The sequence below is a fragment of the Enhydra lutris genome, unplaced genomic scaffold (assembly GCF_002288905.1).
Source record: "Enhydra lutris kenyoni isolate GAN:26980312 unplaced genomic scaffold, ASM228890v2 scaffoldscaffold28, whole genome shotgun sequence".
Lineage (NCBI taxonomy): Eukaryota > Metazoa > Chordata > Mammalia > Carnivora > Mustelidae > Enhydra > Enhydra lutris.
In genome coordinates, this window is record NW_019154112.1 from 10,915,054 (window position 1) to 10,937,531 (window position 22,478).

General features: G+C 41.4%; 1 protein-coding gene across 1 annotated transcript in view; it reads right to left on the reverse strand.

Moving 5' to 3' along the window:
- Positions 1-13,827: 13,827 nt before the first annotated feature.
- The window catches only part of LOC111152512 (succinate dehydrogenase complex assembly factor 4), a 60,376-nt gene continuing 51,725 nt past the window's right edge, over positions 13,828-22,478 (reverse strand). Inside the window, exon 4 of the transcript XR_002640926.1 lies at positions 13,828-14,184. The gene's annotated coding sequence lies outside the window, so the exon portion shown is untranslated. The remainder of the gene's footprint in view (positions 14,185-22,478) is intronic.

A 22,478-nucleotide genomic window follows, 5' to 3' on the forward strand; every position in this document is an offset into this window, starting at 1 on the left:
GTAACTTGCCCAGGCTACAAAGCTACTCAGTGGAGGAATTGAGATTCAAATCCAAAGCAGTCTGATTCCAGAGTCTAAAACACCTACCAATAAGCGTTTCCTAAGGAGGATAGAGTGTGGCCCAGGAGGCAAATTCTGGGTGTTTCCACTCTAACAGAAAGAGCTGTATGAATAGTGATTGATTGATTGATTGATTGATTGATTTTAGATTTCATTTATTTATTTGACAGAGAGAGAGGTCACAAGTAGGCAGAGAGAGGCAGGCAGAGGGGGTGGGGGAAGCAGGCTTCCCGCTGAGCAGAGAGCCCAATGCGGGGCTCAATCCCAGGACCCTGAGATCATGACCCAAGAGAAGGCAGAAGCCTAATCCCCTGAGCCATGCAGGGGCCCCTGAGTAGTGATCTTTAATGCTTGAAAAAGAAAACTAGGGAAAGAAGACACTTAATTAGAACCCAGAGCGCCCAACCCAGCCCGATGGGATTTGAACATTGAGTGAAGTTATTTGACTATTTTGGCATATCATGGCTTATTAGCAATTTCTCATATGAGGCTGAAGAAATCAGAATACATGCCTGTGGTGGAGCAGATGCTAAGAAAGGCAATGAGCCGGGGCCTGTGTCTTATACCTTTCTACAGGGCCAATTTGCTAGCCTACATCCTGCATAAAGGTGACCCTCATGCTCACCTATCCCTGTCTTGGCAACTCAAAAATGCTTGTGGAATTCATCGGGCTCCTGGGTAGCTAAGTCAGTTAAGCTCTGACTCTTGATTTCCACTCAGGTCATGATCCCAAGGTGGTGAGATTGAGCCCTACCTTGGGCTCCATGCTGGCCATGGAGCCTGCTTAAGATTCTCCCTCTCTCTCTGCCCCTTCCTCACCTCCCTCTCTTACAAAAACAAACAAACAAACAACAACAACAACAAAAACATGTGGAATTAAGTTGAATGCTGAATAACTGAACAAATTAGAGCTTAAACTGTGTGGGTCTGACAAATAATGACTAGTAGGATATCACAGTGAGTTCCAAAAGACAGAAAAAAACATTATGTGGGAGGTAGAACTTTTAAGTAACATCTAAAAGACTGGCTTGATCTAGATGGGAGCCAAGGAAGGAAATACTGAGCAAGAGCAGCATGCACAAAAGCACAGAGACTTCAAGGAGCTCAGAAAACACACTAACGGACTCATCACTTAAGATGAGTGAGAGATAAGGCTGGATAAGTGAAGTGAAACGGAATTAAAGAAGGTTTGGGGAAATGGCCAAAGCAATGGCGCCTCAATGCAGCCGACAACAGAAAACATACAGATCCTTCAAGTAGGGCAGTAGCAGGAAAAAAAAAACCCTGCAGATTCTTCAGTAGGATAGTAGCAGGAAAATAAATTTCCCCCATGTTTGGGGAAAGTTAGCCCAATAATACCAGTTAACAAACACGACTTTTTTTTTTTTTTTTTAAGATTTTATTTATTCATTTGACAGAGAGATCACAAGTAGGCAGGGAGGCAGGCAGAAAGAGAGGAGGAAGCAGGCCCTCCGCGGAGCAGAGAGCCCAATGCGGGGCTCGATCCCAGGACCCTGGGATCACGACCCGAGTGGAAGGCAGAGGTTTTAACCCACTGAGCCACCCAGGCACCCCAACAAACACGACTTTTGAATATTTCCTCCCCTCCCAGGAAATTTCGCTTACCGCTATAAGGATTAAGAAAAAAACAGAAGGGGACACCTGGTGGCTCAGTCGTTAAGCGTTGGCCTTCGGCTTGGGTCAAGATCCCAGAGTTCTGGGATCAAGTTCCACATGGGGCCCCTTGCTCAGCAGGGAGCCTGCTTCCCCCTCGGCCTGATGCTCTCTCTCGCTCTCTCTGACAAATAAATAAAACCTTTAAAAAATGAGAGAGAGAAAAGAAAGAAAAACAGAAGACAGCCTTACCACCAAGAAATGATTTATATGATTAAAGGGACACAGCACTGTCTAATAGAAATATAATGCACACTACATACACTTTTAAATTTTCTAGTAGTCACACTTAAAAATAGAAAAAAGAAACAGGCAAATCAATTTTAACATTATATTCTTTAATCCAATATATCCAAAATACAATTTTAACATATGAGTAATTGTTAAAATTAAAAATTATTAGTGAGATAATTTCACGTTCTTATTTTCCTATTGTTTTCAAAATCCAATGTGTATTCTCTACTTACAGCTTGCTTCAACTTGGACTAACTACACCTCAGGTGCTCAATTGCCACATGTGACTAGTTGCTACATCACTGAACAGTGCTTCTCTAGATGGTCATCCTAGAGGCTATTAAAAATCTAAGTTTGAGTTGACTGTTTAAGGGATGTAACAGAAAACACAAAAAGGGATCCCTGGGTGTGTCAGTGGGTTAATCATCTGACTCTTGATTTCCACTCAGGTCATGGTCACGGTCATGGTCATTCAGCCCCATGTCATCAGGCTCCACGCTCAGCATAGAGTCTGCTTGAGATTCTCTCCCTCTCTCTCTTTTCCTCTGCCCCTCTCCCACATTCTCACTCTCTAAATAAATAAATAATTTTTTTTAAAAGGAAAGAAAAAAATTTAAAAAAGAAGAGACCGATACCAAAAACATCTTGGGAGGAAAACAATGTTGCATTAATTCATCAGTGTTCATTAAACAACTTCTATTCAGTCCTCTGACAATCAGAAGCATACAGTCTAATCTGAGATGCAAACTGTAACTAGAAAAATTAAAAGCCACACTGCAGCAAATACGAAGTGCTCTGGGAACAAAAGGAACAGAACATCAATAGCCTGGAAGAATTGGGGAAGGCCTCACAGAGTACATTACGCTTAATTTTAATACAGGTAGGAATTTTTCAAGGGAATATGGATGTAGAGGAGGAAAAGACTATATTGAAAAAATATATACACACACACACACATACACACACACATACACATCAATTTCTGGCTTCTGAAAACATGGTTCTATGCTGGAAGGAGTGAGAATATGAGGCAATATGGACCTAGGATGTGCATAGAGAACATGAAGGTAGGAAAGGAAGCAAGGTGGAGAAGTAGAACAGAGGCAAGACTGCAGCCAAACTACCTAATTTGAATTTTATGTCATGAGTACATTGAGCCAGCAGAAGTTTTTACACAGAGAAAAGATTTGGCTAGCTTTGTTTTCTATAACTATAATGGCAGGCTAGAGAATATGGGATGAGGGAATATTATTCCCAGGATCAGGGAAACAAATTACAGACAGGGCTGTTCCAATAAGTCCAAAGGAGATATGCTGAAGGCTTATTTTAAGCCAGTAGCATAGAGTTTGGAAGAGACAAAGTCAAATGATATTTTAAAATTAGAAGCAGCAAGATGTGGCAGCTGACTGTTTGTGGGGATTGAGAAAAAGGAGGTGAGAATAACACCAAGGTTTCTAAGTTGGGAGACAGGTAAATGGTGATGCCACTCACACAAGAGAAAAGGGATAGTTCAGTTTGGGGGTCAAAGTAGAAAGGGTGTTTACTTGAGGCCATGTAAAGTTTAAGGTGTTCATAGGACATCTACCTCCATATGTTTCACAGAACGTTGCATTTCTACTTCTAAAGCTCTAGAGAGAAGTTAGCGCTGGCAAAAGTCATTTGGGAGTCACCTACATTTAAATGGTCAAGCCATAAGAGTAAGTGAAATTCCCCTAGAGAAAGCGTGCAGACAAAAAAGAGAAGAGTCAAAGGGACAAGACTCTGGGGATTGCCTGCTAAGTAATGAATGAACACAGGAAGGCGAGCCTTTGAAAAGAGAGATGAAGTATGGCCAGGAAGAGAACCAGAAGCTATGGTAGGAGAGGTTTCTGAGAGGTAAGGGTGAGCAACTAATGCCAAATGTCCATGTACTCATAGGTCTTTTCAGTTCATTGTTTTTCTTTAGGCCAAGAACAAGAGAAGAGAAACCATATGGTGAGACTTCCCAGGACTGCAACTATACGGTATTTCAGCAAAATGTTGAGGGAGTGATGAGGGTGGTTAGAAGGGGGGATAAAAGAAAATGTAGACACAGGGATAGAAAGCACAGCTAGAGGTAACTGTAGAGTGTAAGGTTAGTGTCAAAAATGTGCGTGGGAGAGGTGAGGTCAGAACAGCTAAATGACTATAGGTTCCTTTGAGGCCAAAGGTGATGATTTGGTGTCCTTAGGAAATGAATGCTAACAGCTTAGAAAAAAAAAAAAAAAAAGAGTACCTAGGAACCTAGAGTACCTCGCTCTTGGGGAGGAAATAACTTCTACTGATGAGGTCCAGATGTCAAGATGTCTATAGATGTTTCATGGCTGGAGAGTGAGGTTGAAGGTCTGTTTCTACAGATTCTTAGAAAAGTGAAATCCTTTTTAACTCTAAAATTCTGTTTCCATTTGGAGAATAAAGATAAACTGGTGTAGAGAGTTTGACCCCAATGGAGCTGCTATTCCACAGAGGACAAAGAAAAGGAGTTGCAAAGTGGGAGAGTGGAGAAATGAAGGAGAATTATGGGTGGAGTCAAATGGACCACAGTGAGCCACATATGAGTCTGTAGGTGGAACGTCTGATTCAATCAGTAGATAACAGACAGCCAGGAGAAGGGGGGGGGGTCACAGTATTAAGAACCACTGCTTTTTAATCCCCTACAGTGGGTTAGTAATTCTCACACCAACTCTTTGAGGTAAATCTTCTAATCATTATTCATATTAGGAAATATCAGGCAGGATGGGCTAATGTTAAGTAACAAACAACCCCCAAATTGTAATGACCTCAATTAATAGAAGTTTATCTCTTGGTCATGCTATGCGTCCATTGCGTTCTCTTCCATGTTGCCCTCTCACAGGGACCAAACTGATAGAGCTCTGTCATGCTTCAGGAGAAAGGCAACAAGATTACTTTTTTACAGGCTTCTCCCCAGGAATAACACATTCTACCTCTACTCTCAATCCATTGCCCATTGTGAGTGCATGACATGTGCTAATATTAAGGGAACCAGAAGTGTAATCCTATCATGCACCCAGAAGATGAAATGGAAATATCACTGAACAGCACAGAAACTGTGGCTCAGAGATGTTGAATACTTTTTGAAAGTTGCCTAGATATTAAATAGCATAACTGGCATTTGAAGCTAGTTCTTTTTGGCATTAAGGTCCTGCTCTTCTCATAAGCCATGCTAACCCTGGATAGAAAACTGAGAACAAGTTAGATCCAACAGTGATAAGAGTTAAAGAGAGACCAAGTGCATTAAAGCAGGAGAATACACGAATATGGAGGTGTGTGAACAAATTCAACATACAACATACACAAAGAGGGAAGACCCAGATTTTATTTTTGTTTGTTTTCAAAAGTTCTATCATGGAATGTTAATATGTTTGTAGTTCTTAAAAACTTTGCCCAATTGGTATGTGAAGCACTCTTTCGATCTAGGCTTAGGTACCAAAGGACTCTCCTCAGTGTGGAGAGTGTGGTGTTTGTTGAAGATACATGACTTCCACACACTTCTTCTCCACCTTCCTTCAGAAGTGAGTTATTTTAAAATATACAGTATTGCAAGAGTATCTATTATAGAAGAACCTACAACCTCATACTGCTCAATGTAGGAAAAAGTAATTTTCAAATTCTAAATGCCTCATTTTTAGCCCCAGTACAGAGACACTGTAAGGTTTTTTTTGGTGGCAAATGGGTAACCAGTGTCCCCAGTCACAAAAAGCCTGATTACAAAGAGCCAGAAGAGCACATCCAGCTCTTGCCATCTTTGTTGTTGAGATAACCAGGCAGGAGCCTGATGGATACATAGAGCGTAGCCAGTCCTCAAGTTTGGGTTTGGGCAACTCTAGCCTTCATTCTTCCAAGCATTTTGTTGAGGCAGAATGAAACAATAATTAGAAAGATTTCCTGAACTTGTCCCTTCCATTATCCTCTACACTCTCAACACCACCGGTTGGTTGCTTCCTCTACTCATTTATTCATCCATCAACATTTTGAATTCAACATTCAACATATTTTGAAGTTCCTTCTAGTTTCAGGCACTGTGCAAGATACTAAGGTTAAAAATTAGTGAACAAAATAGTCAACCCATCTTTCACTCCTATCGTAGTTTATTGTCTGTATTCACAGATCAGTGTCTTCCAGGATCTCATCAGAGGTCTTCAGAGCCCCTGCAGTTAACGTCCAGAGCAAGCCCTTAAAGAGTATTTGTTGAATGCATGAATGAGAAAAAAATTGAATGTAGGAGCTTGTCTGTGAAAACATATGGTTTTTAGAAGCAAAATTAAGAAATATAATGTTTAAAGCAATTTTTTAAAAAAGGGAATCTAATGCATAAAAATTCTGTTTATATCACTCCTAACTCACTTCTGATCTTGGTCCAATTATATTTTATCTAGTGTTTTCCCTTTCCTCTCACTTAATATTAGAGTCCACAGAGTTTCTTCATCTCTATTTAGAAAGAAAAAATCTAAGTTATCAGAAATACACATGCAACTTCAAGATTTAAAACAACAACAACAAAACTAACCTGGAACGAGCTTTGCTTTCACAAATTTGGCCTTGGAAGGAATATAATTTAACTCAACCATGCTCAGTTATTTGAGGGAAGACTCAAAGATAAGTGACTAAAGGCAATTTCATCCTGCTAAGGCAGGAGACATAAACATAAATGGAAAGATATATGTTCTGCTTTTTTAAGGGTGTGGTGGGCATTCACTGCTTTTGTCCTCCTAGACCCATCCCCTTCTGTAGCAGTGTCCCGATTTTCCTCTAGGGAACTATCTCTTTCCTCTATTGAATCCAATGTAGAAGGAGGGACTGTCAGCTAAGGTCCCCTGGGCATGTGCCTAAATTAGGCCATTCAGATACTTTCCTCTAGAAAGCTGAGCTTGAACGGAGTGGCACAAAGACGCGAACAGCTGGAGACCACTCATCCCTATTGAGATCTGTTCGTCTGTTGGATTCTGCTCCCTTGATCTGCACAGCTACTTCAGCTGCTGTGCTTTCTGAAGCCCGCCTTTTAAGTTTCCCTTTCGATTCTTTGGCCACTGATAAAGTCTTCTAACACATTCGTCTTTTGTTTGTTAGAGATAAAAAGTCAATCTAAAACTGATTTATGTAGAGCTCCAAAATTATTGGTAATGAGCCGTGTGCCATCTGATGGAAGTAGAGGGGCCATGTTCTCAAAGAACTTTGCTACTCTTCCTGGTCTTTAAAGGGGCTTATTCCTTTTCTTCTAAGCCTTTGAGGTTTGGTAACATTGCTGGGATGAGACACTTTCTATGTGAGATTCTCTGCTGTTCTCCTTGTTGACCTTCTTATCAAACAGTGTGTATTATCATAGTAATTTTGAACTAAAAGTAGCATCATCTTAGGAGAAAGGGGGAAAGGAAATAGGCATAGGCTTTTTTTTTAATTAAAACAAATTTTTTTAAATTTATTTGACAGAGAGAGAGATCACAAGTAGGCAGAGTAGCAGGCAGAGAGAGAGGGGGAAGCAGGCTCCCTGCTGAGCAGAGAGCCAAATGCGGGGCTCAATCCCAGGACCCTGAGATCATGACCTAAGCCAAAGGCAAAGGCTTAACCCACTGAGCTACCCAGGTACCCCCTAGGCATAGGTTTATTAAATTATTTTTAAATGGTATTTATCCTTTACTACCTTAGGACAGACAGATTTCTTAGGACACAAGATGCACTAACCATAAAAGAAAAAAAATTAAAAATCAGACTTCATTAAAATTAAAAATTTCTGCTTTTCAAAAAACACCATTAGTAAGATGAAAAGTCATTGTACACTTTAAACTTACAATAAATATACAATGCTATATGTCACTTATATCTCAAAAAAGCTGGATAAGGGATGCCTGGGTGGCTCAGTCAGTTAGGCATCTGACTCTTGACTTCAGCTTAGGTCATGATATCAGGGTCCTGGGATGGAGACCTGCGTTGGGCTCCACACTCAGCAGGGAGTCTTCTGGAGATTCACTCTCTCCCTACACCTTTGAGTCACCTATGATTCATTCCAAATAAGTGAAATGTCCAATAAGTGAGTTACTCACTTCATTTCTTTCTTTTTAATGTCGCCTGCAATTCATTTCATCAGCTCCTCACAAGCAGAAGACCTTCTCTGTTTTCAAATTCTTCCTGACTTTAATTCATCCAATGACATTTGTTTTTAAGATTTTATTTATTTATTCGACAGACAGAGATCACAAGTAGGCAGAGAGGCAGGCAGAGACAGAGGGGAAGCAGGCTCCCCGCTGAGCAGAGAGTCCGATGTGGGGCTCGATCCCAGGACGCTGAGATCATGACCTGAGCTGAAGGCAGAGGCTTAACCCACTAAGCCACCCAGGCACCCCCAATGACATTATTTAAGAAAAAAATTTTAAGAAAATTTTTCAAGAAAATTTTTTTAAGGGAAGGGTTATCAGCTTTTCATCCTCTCCAAAGAAGATAAAGTAGCTGAAAAGACCAAAGCCCAAGGTATACCAGCAGATCAAGGATTTGAGTCTCCATCCATCCATCCATCCATCCATCCAAGAAAAATATTTTGATCAGGTCCTATATGCTAATCCCTGCAGATATATTCACAAGTAAAAAAGATACCCTTTCTATTCTTAAGTACCTCATAGGCTAGGGGAGAAGACAGATAGTAATCAAATAATCACACAAATAATGTCCAGAAGGAACGGAAGATAGTGTTAGGAGGGCATAAAAAGGGGAGATTTGGCCCCATTGTGGAAATTGTCTCTAAGCAAGGAGACACCTGAAACTGACATAGCAGACAACTGAAAGATGAATAGGAATAAACTGACATTTGTGTCACGGGTGCGGGGTTAGAAACGTGTAACATTCGTGTTCGAGTGAGTGACAAAAGACTTGCATGGCCAGTCTGAGACCACAAAAGGCAGCACAGTACAAGGACTGCCCACCCCGCCCCCGCCCCCAGTGGTCACGCACCCAGAGCTCGTGCTGCGAGGAAGCAGAGCTGACTGACAGCCTGAGGATACTGCTCTAAGGCAAGACACTCTTCTAATAGGGCAACATTAGCTTAGCCACAACTTTCTCAGACTTTTTCTGGAACTGCAGCTTTTCCTAACAGTCCTCCTTCTTGCCTCCTCTCTTTCACAGGTGTTAACTTGCATCACAGTTCCAAAGCTCTCCTACATTCTCTCTCCTCCTCCCCTTTATTTTTCATAGGCTTTTTTCTTCCTTTTTTTTTAAGGTTTTATTTATCTATTTGAGAAAGAGAGAGAGAGCACAAGCGGGGTGGGGGGGAGAGGGGGAGGGAGAAGGAGCAGGAGACTCCCCGCTGTGCAGGAATTCCCAACTCAGGACCCATCCCAGGACCCTGGGGTCATGACGTAAGCAGACACTTAGCCGACTGAGCCATCCAGGTCTCCCCCATGGCTTTTTTCTTAATAAGTATCTTTCATGTCCAACCTGTCTTAGCATCTGCTTCTTGGAGAACTGGAACTAACACAGACTTTTAGGCCACAGTTGTCATTTTGGTCTTTATCTTAAGAGTAATGGAATGACATGACCAGATTTATGTTTTGAGAAATAAACATTCCTGTCAGCCGTGCAGGGAACAGATTGGATGTAGGCAAGAGTGGATGCAGGGAGAGCAGTGAGGCATCTTTGGCAGTGATCCAGATGAGATGATGATAACTGGATTGGACTGATGGTTATGGAGATGGTAAGAAGTAGGTAGATTTGAGAAATGTTAAGAAGGTAAAACCAAGACATAGTAAGAGGTAGGAAGGAACAATGTGATTATAGTTAACGATATTGTATTGTAAACTTGAAGTCTGGTAAGGCGGTAGATCTTAAGTGTTATCATCACACACACATACACACACACACACAGAGAAAGAATGCGAACTATGTAAGGTAACAGGTATGTTAATTAACTTGATTATGGTGACTACTTTCAATGTATACATTTATCAAATCATCAAGTTGTACTCCTTAAATATATACATCTTTTTTAATTGTCAACTATACCTCAATAAAACTGAGGATTAAATAAAAACTGAGATTTTTGCCTTGTGCAGCTGGGTGGATGGTGCCAGTCACCGAGTGAGGCAATGCCAAAACAGGAGACTCTTTTAGGGTGATCGTAAGTCTGAAGCGCCTTGGAGATACCCAGATGGAGCTGTCAGGCGGGCAATAGTATATTGGAGCCTGGAACTCAGGGAAGAGGTCCGTGCTGGGTATAAACTGGTGGTTGAAAGTATGTAGGTGGTACACATTATTACATTAAAGCAGCTGTGGCAGTTATACCATGGAAGCTAAAGAAGCTACGGATAAAATCACATAGGAGGGAGAACTGAAAGAAAATGCAGAGTAGCCTAGGATTGAGTCTTGAGTAACATCAATATTTATTGGGTATTGACATGTGCCAGACATGATGAACTTGTCCAGGTGACCAAGAAGGAGAGGTAGAGAGATAGGAGAAATTCTTTCATCTTATTAATGTGTTTATTGTTGTATAATAAACCACCCCAAAACTTAGTAGCTTCAAACAACCACCACTTTTTTTTTTTTTTAAGATTTTTATTTACTTATTTAACAGACAGAGATCACAAGTAGGCAGAGAGGCAGGCAGAGAGAGAGGGGGAAGCAGGTTCCCTGCCAAGCAGAGAGCCTGATTCAGGACTCGATCCAAGGACCTAGAGATCAGGACCTGAGCTGAAGGCAGAGGCTTAACCCACTGAGCCACCCAGGTGCCCCAATTCTGGCCAGTTTTAATTGGACAGTTCTTCTGCCATCTTAGTTGAGGTCGCTTATGCAAAGGTACTCACTTCATGCCTTGATGGGGTGGATGGCCCACAAGGGCCTCAGTTATGTTTGGGGCCTGGGATAGCTGGAGTGACAGGTACTGCCAGGCCTCTCTCTTAGTGTTTTCTCTCTGTCTCTCCATGATCTTTCATCCCAAGTTGGCTAGCCTGGACTTGCTCACACAGCAAAGGCAGCATTCCAAAAGGACAACCCCCAGTATACTCGCGTCATGTTGTCAGATATCCTACTGGCCCAAGCAAGTCACATGTCCAAACTCAGAGTCAGTGTGAGAGAAGAGATAGGAGAAAATCTTTCTCTGTATAAAGGTATAGAGGCTAGGAGGACTGATTTCTTGGAAATGGGGGTTGGGAGTGGGTAACAATTTACCATAGTAATCCTCTGCTTAGGAACGTATAGTGATTTCTTCTTAGTTCACATCAAGACCAATCTATATGACTTCTCACCACAGTATACTATTTCCTGTTCTTTCTAGTCAGGCTAATTTTTTCCTTGTGTTTCATTCTTCCTATGACCTCTGCCTGAGCTCCTTCTCCATGTCTCAGCCTTCTCCATCTGGCTCATTTTAGTCATTTTAGGCTTATTCCAACCTTCATATTTTTGTTCATTTCTTTCTCTTAGCCTATAATATGCCCTGTGTCTCCCTTCCTTCAGTCCTACAGCGAAGACAACATTAGTCTAATTCTAATTTCAACTTCCTCATGAAGCCTCCTTGGGTTATTCTGCCTTCATCTATCAGACCTGTCTATAAATTCTTACTGATATAATAAATAAAACAGTTTTGGTCTTAATTATGTGTGTTTTGTACTGTTGGCTTTTATATAGATAAACCTTTTTCTTACAACTGGATTGCAAATGCCTTGATGAAAGAAACTGTGTCGGGGCACCTGGGTGGTTCAGTCGATTAAGTTTCTGTCTTTAGCTAGGGTCATAATCCCGGGATCCTGGGATGGAGCCCCTTGCGGGGCTCCCTGCTCAGTGAGGAGTCTATTTTTCCCTCTCCTTCTGACCCTCCTCCTGCTTGTGCTCTCTCTCTCTCTGTCTGTCAAATAACCAAATAAAATCTTAAAGAAAGAAGGAAAGAAAGAAAGAAAGAAAGAAAGAGAGAGAGAAACTGTGTCTTAGACCTCTTTAACCTAATGGCATATAAAGATGAACAAAACAGTATTCTCAAGAATGTTACCAGCTAATAGAGGAGATACCCCCAAGTTACAGTGGTGATTGATTCTAACGGAGTGGAGGAGCTATTTAAAGCCTAAGAGCGGGGTACTGTGGGAAAACAGTCCACAGCCTCTAAATTTGTTGTCGTTGTTGCTATTATCTTTGGGGGTCTTTCATTTGTTTGTCAGGTGTTAGCAAGGCCAGGTGTGGTCAGGGAAGGTGACATCCAGACCAGAACTGCAGTGGGGGCTGGAAATAACCAGAGAAAGGCAGGGAAAAGCAGCATGAGGCTGAGGTTTGACAAGAATGTAGGTAAAGCGAAAAAAGAGATCCTGGTTCTTTCGGAATTCCAAGTTAAGTCAGACTAATTAATCAGAGGACTTAATCTAGCTAGAGGATAGTGAGAGGGGAGCAGTAAGAAGATTTGAAGTTGGGCCTTCAACCCTGAAAAAGCTGTCTCTCCACGTTCTTCTGTGTTATTCCTGATGCACATTTTGGAGGTAGGGATTGGCCCAGTGTTGGTAGGGCATTGAAGGGCCCACCTCCTCAGAGGTCAGGATAGGACAGGGCGGTGGGGAGGGGGCTCTCGTGGTCCCTGTTCCCTCTGCTGCAGGACTCCTGTGCTGTACTTGTCATCTCTGTTCATGCCCAAAGGAAAGGCCTGCAAAGGCATGTTAGTCCTAGCCTCTACTTTCAGCGATGAATGGAGAGATATCTCTGACATCAAGAGGTCAATGTTCCTGTTTTCTCTTGCTTCAACCTATAAAACTGTCCCAAATCATGTAGTTGAGTGACACTGATTACAATAGGCCCAATTTCAAACAGTGATAAAGAATCCATGGGCTTTGTTCCCAGGCGATGGCCACCCAGTAATGCTGTGGTTGGTGAAAAGTAATTTTAACAGCAAGCCACCGAACAAATGCTTCTTTGTGTGTGACTTTTTAAATAAAAATAGATGAGATCCCTAATCAACCTCCAATACTAATTAGTCCCTTCTCAAATCTTGTAAATGGTTAGTCAACCTCATTTTAGAAAAGGCCAGCTGTTTTGTAGAGAACTCATGAGAAGAAAGAGACAAAAATAAGTTTACTCCACCAAGCTATTTTCCTGTGGGCTCCTGGTGAGATAGCAAGCGGTTTGGTGATGCATCTAACATAGAATTTTCTCTAGACATATCTGAAGCTCTAATAAGCCAGATCCTGTTGGGGGAGGAAATTAATCCCAAACACAAGGAAGGCATTTGCAAAGTGCTTTAACTCTTCCAAGTCTCCGGACCACAAAATAAATAGCCTGCAACAGTCAGTATTGGTGAGGCTGACCTGAACAGGAGGCAAATGAAACATTCCTAGTTAGAGTGGTCATTCTGGGGAAAAATCTCAATGTGATTCCAAATGACCTATTTCCATTTAAATAGTTTAGAGGTGATAGCAAACAGCTTATGATATCTGACAGGGATCCTCAGCCTGTTTCCAGCCGGCGTTCCCTCCTGCAATGATTAATGCAACTATCACAAAATATCTGAATCTTTGCCTTTCCTCCCTGCTAAGAAATTCTCAGACATTACCACTCTGTGGCCATATACAGAAAATAAGTTCATAAAAGCAATTTCCTGTGGGGTTAGCTTTAGTTTTTCACCTTCTAAGAATCATGTATTAGGAGTGCCTGGGTGGCTCAGTGGGTTGAGCGTCCGACTCTTGATTTCAGCTCAAGTCATGATCTCAGGGTCCTGGGGTGAAGCCCCCCACCCCCAGCCCCATATTGGACTCTGCACTCATCTCAGAGTCTGCTTGTCCCTCTTATTCTCCCTCTACTCCTCGCCCTACTCTTTCTCTCTCTAAAATAAATTAAATCTTTAAAAAAAGATGAGAATGTTTTAATGCACAATGATCTCAGTTACTAAGATTCAAATAGGTCAATGACTCATATTTTTGTGTTTGTTGAGAAGGGGAGTGGGACAGGCAAAGAAATGAAGCATGATTAAATGTAGTTTAATTTTAGAAACATTTTAACCGGAAAGGAGTTCAATGAGGAAACTTCATGTGGTTATATAAAATTACAAAAAAGTTGGAAATTACCTAAATGCCCAACAATAAGTAAATAGATAAATCATGTATGACAGAGACACATGTAAATGGACAATCATGTAAATATAAAAATGATTTTTGTGGAAAATTTATATAACATGTAACTATATGATCATACTTACGTTCTAATTAATTTGCTGAGGAAAAAAATCTGAAAGAAAACACATCAAAATGATAACAGTAGTAGAATAAAACTAAATTTAACAACTCTAGTGCTTATCATGCTTTACAGTTTACACGGTATTTTTACATTTATTCTCTATCATCTATAGCAACTGAGACCTTAGCAAACCATTTATTTCATATCGAATCAGGCTAACTGTATTTGACTTTTCACAACATGATATTAAGCCTAGCAAATGTTTTGGCAGAAATAGCATAATCCCCAAATGTAATTTTCTTTATGATTGGTCATAAAATGCATATTATTGACGTAGTAATTTTTTAAAGCTTATGGAAATTATTACAGTGAAAGTATTTTAAAACCCCCAGACAAAATGCTACATTCCCTTACTGATTCCCCCATTAAATCTAAATTGTTAAAACTCTCCTTTGAGCTAACACTTAGAACCCACTCTCCTTCTATTCTCCCCATTCCTCATTTTCTTGTCCCCAAGTTTCCAGAAGGAAAAAAAAGAAACTGAATATATCAGGCATAAGATTCCTCAACATCCTATGCTCACACCTAGGTTCAGCTACTTGTTTTGCAGGGCTTAATGCAAAGTGAAAAACAGGGCCTCTTATTTTAAAAATTAAGGGAAAAATGCAGTTATAGGTACCAAAGTATAAAGCTTTTCCTTTAAAAAATTTTTTGACTATAAAACTATACAATTACATTATGAGTAATAATAATAGTGATAAACTTTCAAATTGTAAAAAAAGTCTTTGGTATTGTATAGTAACAATATTTTATTAATCTGACATCCTAATGACAAGACTATTCCAGCTTACTTTTTTGCAAGTTCACTTATTAGGGTGGCACAATTTTTACTTTTAGCAACTTCATTTTCAACTGATGTAACTGGAAGCAATGCCAATGGCTCTTTTCAAATCCAGGATTGCAAATAATTTCTGATAATTTTTTAATTTTGAGAAGGATCTTTGTGCTGATGGAGCTCTGAAGGTGTTTCATAGGTTATGACAACATTTGAGGTAAATTTCTGATAACTTATTCAGAAATATAAATTCTAATACATCTAGAGCCGATGACGATTCTTGTGGAACAGCTTTTCTAAAATGATTTAACTCTTCATACAAATCAGTTTCCTATCAAGTCCGAGTTTAATTATAAATGTAAATTTATACAATAAATTTATACAATAGCAATTGAAGAGACATTCATTTGACAGCATTGCAGGAGTTTTCAAAATCAGAAATTCTGAACTCTGAAATATTCTAATAACTCCCGGACATGGTTTATTGCAATGCCCATGTGTCAGCTTCTATTTTTGCATTAATATATTTGCTAAAGATTTTATTTATTTATTTGACACACAGAGAGAGAGAGAGAGCAGCAGAGGGAGAAGGAGAAGCAGACTTCCTACTGAGCAGGGAGCCTGATGTGGGGCTCGATCCCAGGACCCTGGGAACATGACCTGAGCCAAAGGCAGACACTTAATCCACTTAGTCACCCAGGCACCTGCATTAATATTTTTTACAGAGTTTACTGTCCATACACCAACAGTTCCTGTCCTGGTGTTCATGCAGAAAAGTTAATATTTGTTTAGGTGCTGTGGAGTTGAGATAGGTCCTGAAGCTGCCTCCATGCCAAGTCCCTGCTCTCTTCTGGTGCTAGGGTTGTGGCCACCACCACGGGTGCTCCCCCTGAATCTGGACCAAGTCTCAGCCCCCGCACCTCCTCCTGTCATTCCCGGGGTCTGTGTCAGGTTCAGCCAGGAGAACTGCCTGCTGTCTACCACGTCTGTGGGCTTAAACTGAAATGTGTGCACCCTGCTGCCAGGCAGATCTTCTCTGTTCGTGCACGTGCTTCATTGTCCCTTTGAATGTCATATATGACACGCAAATTCAAAGAGAACACGATTAGGAATTTCAAAGTGGCCCAGACAGAGATGAAATAAAGCATAGGGCCCTTTCTGAAAGTGAGCCCTGGGCAACTCCGAAGGTCACTCCCCAGAAGCTGGCCCCAGAAGCTGCGTGTTTACTTTATCTGACCCCAAACTTACTTCTTCTCTAATCCCAAGACCTTGTTCCATCAGTAATCTTCTTTCTCTGTAATATTTTTAAAGTATTAAATTATTCTTTACTGAGTGTGCTCAAATGTCTCCAGGATAAAACAGCTCTGCACCCCTCCCTGAATACATTCTTCTTTTTCTCCTTCCCTTTGAAGTCAGTTACTGAGACATTAAACTGAGCTCATTGTCTTGGCCTTCCGACTTTTCCCTTTATCGGCCATCAGACTTCTACACTCACAACTTCACCAAATTTTTTTCTGATGAAGGCCAGCAAATGCTTCTTGACTGTCAAATCTAAGGGACTCCTTTATTCGTGTTATGGACTTAATGTTTGTGTCTCCCCCAAATTTATACGTCTAAGCCCTAACCCTCAATGTGATGTTATTTAGAGGTAGGGCCTTTGAGAGGTAATTAGGTTAAGATGAGATCATGTGGTTGGGGCCTCCATGATGGACTAGTGTTCTAATGAGACTCAGAAGAGAGACCAGAGCTCACTCATTCTCTCTCTCCCTCTCTTTCTCTTCCTCTCTCCCTCCTACCCCTACCCCTACCCCTGAAGGTAAGGACCCAGCAAGAGGTAGCCACTTCAAGTAAGTACAAGCATCCCCACCAGGAACTGAACTTGCTGGCAGTTCAGCAGATCTTGGACTTCCCAGCCTCCAGAATCGTGAGAAATGAAAGTCTGTTGTTCAAGCTGCCCCCTCCATGCTATTTTGCTCTAGCCGTCTGGACTACCTAAGACAGTCCTCATCTTACTTAAGGATGACTCCCCTTGAAATTCCTCCCTTAATTTCTGAGACTCCACCCTCTCTTGGTTCTCACCTTACTTCCAACAATTCTGAATGTTCAGGGGTTTCTTTTCCTGTGCATATACCTAGCATGATCCTTGGATTATTTCCTTTTCCCTCGGTGTCCTATCACTGAGCAATTCACAGTGCGCGGACTAGAACAAAGTGCTACACGTTCAAGTAACTCCTAAACTCACCTCCGCGGCCCAAACCTCTCTCCAGAGCACCTGACCCATAGAATTTACAACTTCCTGAACGTCTTCACTGAGAAGTCCCTGTATACCTGGCATTCAGTCTGTCCAACAGAAACCCATCATCTGTCCTCTATACTCGGGGCTCTCGTCTCCTCTCTCAGGTGGTGGCACCACTATCCAAAACACACCCAAGGCAGAAAACTGGGAATTGTCTTGATACCCTCCTTTCCTCATGTTCAATCATACACCAGATCTAAGAGAATCCGTATTTTTAAGATTTCTTGGCTACGTCTTCTCTTTCTCGATCTCCACAGAACCTACCTTACTTCAAGTGCTCACCATCTTTCCCCCAGGCTACTGCAAAAGTAGTTCTTTTTGACTATCTGCCCTCCACCCCTCACTCCCGTTGTGTCCTGTCTGCCTTCTCTTCTACTTTGCTGTGATGGTGATCTGGCCAACACAAATCAACTTCTGTTCTCCCCCACTTAAGACTTTTTAATGACTCCTCATTCCACACTGCCTAGTAAATAATAGAGGGCCTTTCATAATCTGGCCCCTGTGTATTTGTCCCGGCTTATCTCTTCCATCCTTTGTTTCAGCTATGTTGAACAATTAGCAGTCCTCCCTATAAAATGGCTAGCAGTCATTTTGTTCTTCCCTGATTTTAGTTTCTTTTGCTTAGAACTCTTCTCCTTGTTCTCTTACACCCATCGTTCTCCTCCACATGCTAAGGGCTTCTCAACTACTGTATTGCAAACCAATAGTGCACAAGATGTGAAACCACTAAGTTCAGAGCAGTCAGGGAAGACCTGGGGTGGCCCCAGATGGTAAAAAATGGGCACATTTTCTAACACATTGAATGTGAGATGTGAGACAAAGAAGAGTCAAGGATGACTTCAAGGCTTTTGGTCTGAACAACTGGGAAAGTGGAGTTGCCATCAACCCTAGAGGAGGAAGAGTGGGTGGTGGAAGTTTAGCAGGGATGATAAAATGCCAGTTTGGGATATGCTAGATTTGAGAAGCCAATTAGACACTCAAGTGGGGATATTGAGTGGGAAGTTAAATATAAACTTGGAATTCAGGGAACAGACCTTGGGTGAACACAAAATCTGGGTGTCATAAGCATGCATGTGGCACTTAATGCCATGAGGCTGAATCAGATTTCCAATGGAGTGAATGGAGATAGAAAAATGAAGTCCAAGGTCTCAGCATTTTGGTGTTCAGAGGGAGTAGCCAGTGATACAGAAAAAAATCAGAAAACTCTGATGTCCTGGAAGTCAAGTGAAGAAAAGGATGAAACAAGATGAAATCTCTGTTAGAGTAAAATGAGGACTGGGAATGAATCACTGGATTTTGCAATACAGAGTTTCTGTGGGGTGTGGCAAAGAAAGGCCAGGAAGGTTCCAAGAGAAAATGAAAGGAAAGGATTTGGAAGCAGTGATGGAAACAACTCTTTTAAGAAGTTTTTTTCCCCTTATACAGGGAAAGAGAGAAAGCACAGTAGTTAGTGGGAAAAGTAGGATTTTTAAAAATGGTGTATTTTTTAGATGGGAGAAACTAGAGCATGTATTGTATAGTAAAAGAAAAATCAAGAGGAGAAAGACAATTTGAGGAAACTAGAGAGAAGTGGGAGAGTTGCTAGAGTGCTGTCCAGGAGCAGCAACAAAGCCCAGGCAGGGGCAAAGGACTGGAGACCATAGTCAAAGAGTTGATTGACCAAGGCATTTGAGTCAAATAAGGAGGGGGTTGAAATAGAAGGGCAGTGAGGGACAGTGAAAAGTTTGTAGGGATGGAGTGGAGGATTATTGGGAACAAGACACTAAAGGAAAGAAGCTAGAAAGTTGGAAGGGGGTGATAAAAAAGTGGAGAGCTTGAAATTGAAATTATGGGAGGGTGGCACTTTAATGTAAATGATCAGGTCAAGGGTATCATGGCAGTAAGTGGAGGAAAAGATAGGGTGTTAGAAGAGAAGATCATTGGAAAAGAGGAGGGCAAGTAACTGAGAGGCCAGAATATTGGAAGGATTATGTACCTGAACACTGAAATTATTGCATTTTATGAAAGTTTTGGAAAGTCACAGTGATGCAAGAACTAAAATCTTCCCTAACAATATCCACTCTCCAACTCTTCAAGGTAACTATTTTACACATTTTCTTTCCTCATGCTTTCAACAGTCTCCCCATCCTAGTCAGCAGATGGCTCGTTTCTTATTTCACTAAGAAAGTTAAATCAGTCTGAAGAGAACTTCCAAATGCGCTCACCAACCTCAGCTCCCCATTCACCTGCCTCCATGCTGTGTTCTCTGCCTTCCCGTTCTGTTGGAATGGAAGCACAATGTGAGTTCCTGCCTAAGGCAACCTTCCCACTTTGTCACCAGATCCCATCCCTCTCACCACTAGACTCCACATTGCCCTACAGCTACCTCAAATTTCTCTGTTCCTCTTTGCAGCAAAACCCAAGGATAGACTTTGATCACTCCCATCTCTCTTGAACTTACTCATAGAGGCACTTATCCCCACCACAACAATGACAATGTTCTGATTCACATTTTTCAAATCCAATGGTCAATTCTCAGTCCTCCTCAAGTTGAATCTCTCAGCTGCCTTTGATAGAGCTGATCACTCCCACATTCTTCATTTTCTTCATTTGACTTCTGAGATATTATACTCTTATGGGATTTTTCCCCAAAAGATTCTCTTTTTTTCCCTAGTTCTTCTAGACACAGTTCTTGGGTTGCTTCTTTTCTCCATCATCCTTGTTTCTGTGGTGATCTCATCCAGTCCCATGAATTTAAATATCATCCATAAGCCTGTGACTCCCATATTTATATCCCGAGTACCAAACTCTCCTGTGAACATCTCCACTTGGATTTCTAATAGACCCCTCAAACTTTGCTCCAACATTCCCTAGCTCAGCAAATGGCATCTCCATTTAACCAGATACTTATGTTCAAGTCCTAGAATCACACTTGATTCCTTTTTTTCTCTCATACCTCTCTTCCAACTTATCAGTAAGCAATGCCACATTACCTTAGAAATACATCATGGGAATGGATAAAGAAGATGTGGTATATATATATACAATGAAATACTATGCAGCCATCAAAAGAAATGAAGTTTTGCCATTTGCAATGATGTGGATGGAACTAGAGGGTATTATGCTTAGTGAAATAAGTCAATCAGAGAAAGACAATTATCATATGATCTCCCTGATATGAGGAAGTGGAGATGCAACGTGGGGGTTTGGGGGGTATAATGAATAAATGGGGAATAAATGAAACAAGATGAGATCGGGAGGGAGACAAATCATAAGAGACTCTTAATCTCACAAAACAAACTGAGGGGGGCCAGGGGTAGGGAGAGTGTTGTGGGGTTATGGACATTGGGGAGGGTATTTGTTATGGTGAGTGTTGTGAAGTGTGTAAACCTGGTGAATCACAGACCTGTACCCCTGGGGCTAATAATACATTTTATGTTTATAAAAAAATAAAAAAATTATTAAAAAAAAGAAATACATCATGTATCTGACCTTTCCTCATCACCTTCACCCTATGACTCTAGACCAATGCTATCTAATAGAAATTGAATGTAAGCCACATGAGTAATTCTGAATTTTCTAGTAACCAAATTAAAAAGAGAGGCATCCGGCTGGCTCAGTCGGTATAGCTCCTGCCTCCTGATCTCAGGGTCGTGAGTTTGAGCCCCATGCTGGGGCTTAAAAATTTATTTTAAGAAAAGGGTGAAAAGAAGCAAGTGAAATCAATTTTAATTACATACTTTATCTAACCAAATATCTCCAAAATGTTATCGTTTCAACATGTGATATAATTCATGTTGAAATATGAAATTACATTTCAACATGTACTAAACACAAATACTAATTGAGATTATCTTATACTTTTCTTCAGCAGTCTTCCTTTATTCTTTTTTAAAGATTTTTATTTATTTATTTGACAGAGAGAGACCACAAGCCGGCAGAGAGGCAGGCAGAGAGAGAGGGGGAAGCAGGCTCCCTGCTGAGCAGAGAGCCCGATGGCGGGGCTCGATCCCAGGACCCCGAGTTCATGACCTGAGCTGAAGGCAGAGGCTTAACCCACTGAGCCACCCAGGCACTCCTCTTTTTAAAGATTTTATTTGTTCATTTATCAGAGAGAGAGAGAGAGAGAGAGCGCACACAAGCAGGGAGAATGGCAGGCAGAAGGAGAAGCAGACTCCCCGCTGAGCAACGAGCCCAATGCAGGACTCGATCCCAGGACCCTGGGACCATGACCTGAGCTGAAGGCAAACACTTAACCAACTGAGTTACCCACGTGTCCTTCCAGCTGTCTTCCTATGCCTATGTGTATTCGGCGCGTACAACACCTCCAGTTTGGACTGGCCACATTTCAAGTGCTTCATAGCCACAGGTGACATGTGCTAGCCTATTGCACGAGGCATCATCTTTTACCGGGACTAATGAAGTTGTATTTTAATTGATCTCCTGCTTATATCACACTTCTTCCCTTCCACTCTCCCCGAGATATCCACCCCTTATCAGCCAGATTAATCCATTAAAAATATAGGCAAGATCATATTCATTCCCTACTCAAAATCTTCCAGTGACTTCTACCACACTTAAAGTCCAAATACTTCATCATTGTTTACAAAGCCCTGCCCCCTTTCCTTTCCCCTCTGCCCCTCACCCTGGAGCTTCTTTCCTACCACAGACCCTCCTTTCCCCCCCAGACTCCTTTGCCACCCCATTGACCTTAGCTGTTACTCAAACATAGCAAACATACACTTCTCCACCAGGACTTTCAATTGCTGTTCCTTCTGCTTGGAATTCTTTTCCCTCACATCTCTCATGGTTTATTCCCTCACTTTGTTCAGACCTTTGCTCAGACCACCTCAAAAGTGGCTTTCCCGCCCACCGTACCTAAAACGGAACCCCTGCCACTTGGGCTTCTCTCCTATCTTTATGCGTCTTCAAAGCGTTGACTATGAAGGTCAGCATTATCTGACCTTGTGTTAGATACTTATTTTTTTGCTTAGTGGAACCCCCAAATTAGAATATAATTTCCAGGCAAACATGGACTGTACTTTATTGACTACATTCGAGCTCCTTTATCTGAGTTTTAAGTAGGTGCTTAATAAATATTTATTGACTGAATAGAGAAGAAAGACAAAAAGCAGGAGCCTCTGACATTCAGAGCTGGCTGACACAGTTGGGCTGTGTTATATTCTCATTAGACATAAACTATCTCAGGGATCAACAACTTTAGACAAGCTTACG